Source organism: Austrofundulus limnaeus, unplaced genomic scaffold (assembly GCF_001266775.1).
Source record: "Austrofundulus limnaeus strain Quisiro unplaced genomic scaffold, Austrofundulus_limnaeus-1.0 Scaffold444, whole genome shotgun sequence".
Classification (NCBI taxonomy): domain Eukaryota; kingdom Metazoa; phylum Chordata; class Actinopteri; order Cyprinodontiformes; family Rivulidae; genus Austrofundulus; species Austrofundulus limnaeus.
The window spans coordinates 257,521-260,324 of record NW_013952846.1 but is presented as its reverse complement, the minus strand read 5'-3'; positions in this window follow the sequence as shown (position 1 = coordinate 260,324).

Below are 2,804 nucleotides of genomic sequence, written 5' to 3'. Positions count from 1 at the left end.
ACACACACACACACACACACACACACACACACACACACACACACACACACACACACACACACATACACACACACGCGTGTGTGTGTATGTGTGTGTGTGTGCAGCGAGGTAGGAAGCCCCTCCCCCTCCACCCATTACAGGGAGAGTTCCTCTGTCTACACTGGGTCCCTGCATTATTAATGGCAGTATGGGCTCTGTGATGCATGTCTCATGGTTTTATAATGTTTTGTTTTGCACTTGACATTTCTGAGCCTGCGTGTGCGTTCGCTCTGTTTCTGTGTGATGCTACTACCTCCAGCGTGTGTGTGCATGTGTGTGTCTCGTGTACACAGAACATGCCGCGTGTTGTGTGTGCATGAATGCTGTCTGCAGATGCTTTTTGTGCATCTAATGTGGGTGTACGTTTTTTGTGCCAGCTGGGGGGGTGGGAGGTTGAGCACGCAGCTTGGATTCTAAAAATAGAAAGCTCTCCGGCTCCCTGCCTCTTTGGACCGAGAGAATTAACAGAAAGAAAGAAACGGAGAGGAGCAGGCAGCTGTGCCTGGAAGCTTCGGGAGTGTCACTTCCTCAGCTCCTGACAAAAGGAAATCTATGGCAGATATACATGAACAAATTAGCTCAGGATCTCCATAACATCTCCCTCTTATAATATCCTTTCAAATGATTTTATTTTTGCCTTTGCCAAAGGCCACATCAGATAAATAACAGTTTTGCCTATGTCTGCAAAAATTCAAGAAATTCCAGATCGTAAGGCAGAAAAATAGAAGATTATCAAGAAGAATACGTGCTTGAGGGAAATTTTGTGATTGATTACCTGAATTTAAGATCATGTCTTGTATTTTACACTTTGTGCAGCCATATGGTTTAAACAGAGGAACAGAGTCAGTGTGTCTTATCGGTATGTGGCCTCTCTGTGTGACAATGTGTGATTTTTACCTGTGTTCCTGGTTGGCTCCAGTGTTGATTACCTGCAGCTGTGGGCCATCATCCCTGATGAGCTCTGGGACTTTATAAGGCACTCTTCACCTTCTGGTCTTCGCTGGAGCAACACACTTTAACGGTAATGTCTCAGATGCTCATGTTAATCCTGCTTACCTTGTTCCTCTGTGTTTTGTCAAGTTTACCTGAAGATCATCCTGAGTTCTCTGTTGTGAAGTTTACTTGTTGCACTGCTGCAGCCTGCATCACCTGCCAACACACTCGCCCACCTCTCTGCCTGAAGAATCCTCCACACTTGCCTGTCACCTGGTCTGGAAAACATCACTGTACTTACCTGAGCCGCCTCCTACCTGTTACTGTTCCTGCCCTCCTCTCAATGCTGTTCGCCTCTTGGTAAAACTGTGAAACCTAAACCTCAGAATCACCATTCTGCTCCACAGGAAAACCATTACTCACCTGCAAACCTTCCCTTACTGGACCAGATCTTGTCCACCGCACCTGTAAATAAAGTCACTTCCCTCTGTATCCAGTCTCCTGAATTTCTGTTCACTCTTTGTTCTGCTCTGCTTAGACTCCTTGTGTTTATGATACTGTCTGTATAAACATGGTTGGTTGTGTTCTAATGTCTGATGTAAAAGGTACCACTTGTGACCAGGAAGTCAGATGTATAGGTTGAAAGGCTGACTCTTATTAGTGCAGTTTCTCAGATGGGGAGACGTACTAGGGAGGAAAAAAGCTTAGGCCTCTCTACAGGGCAATAGTGCATAACCCACCTCCCCAAAAACCATTTAGCTAAAGTCCATAATGTCTATAAAATGGGGCCTATAATAAAATTTTAATGTTGAAAATTTTGGGATGCACTAGTTGTTCCAGCTGCATAAAGATCTCCACAACTCTAATTTTCATACAGTCTATGTACATCTGACATGTCCTGCTGTGATGTGATTTGTGTCATACATCTAGATAGTTTTTTTTTCTCTGACTGATGACAAGCCAGATTGAAAACAAGTAACAGCGTTACAATGTACAGAAAATGTCATGAACTGTAAGCAGCAGAAGGATCTAGTTGTCACACTTGTTTTTTTTATGTTTCTGCAGTATTTCATGTGTACAAGTTACAAACATGGCATTTTAAAGGGATCCATGATTAGTTGCAACATTAAACTTTATTTAATAAACATTTTAACTGTAAAATAAAGACTGTAAAAATACTGTAGGCTGTTTAGTTTTGTAAATTTTTTAAAAATATATTTTAACACGGACGGAGCCTTTTTATTTACACAGAAAGCATTCTGGGTAACTGATGACCAGGGCCTAATTAACACTTCCCTGTACCCTGGGCAACAATATTCAAGGGCCCCATCATCACGACCCCGGGATTACCAGTCTGGCAAAATACAGAGTAAATTATTGCAATATATAGTAAATTTACTCAATACCTCAGATTTTAAGTGTATTTTGATGTACGAATTCTCATAGAACTACAAATACACTATGTCCTCTTGCCAAGGACACTTCTTCACATGATGCTATGAAAACAAAACACATCAGTATAATCTGGTAAACATGAACCACTACATTGAGATCGAGGGAAGTGTCCTCCATTTACACAAAAGCGACACTTGATATAAGGCAACCCTCTCAGTCACCTGACCCACCTCATGCTGACTGACCAATGAGGAGAAGATCTCAACTCGTTCACAGTGACAGGCAGCCTCTGTGCAGCACAAGAGCTCCAGCAGACAGTTTAACAAAAGCAGGAGAAAACCAGACATTTTGCTGGTGCCTTCATTCTAGGGTGTAAAAATAATCTCAGAAGAGAGGGGGACACATTTTTTAGAGGTCTATTGAGTGATTTATCATCC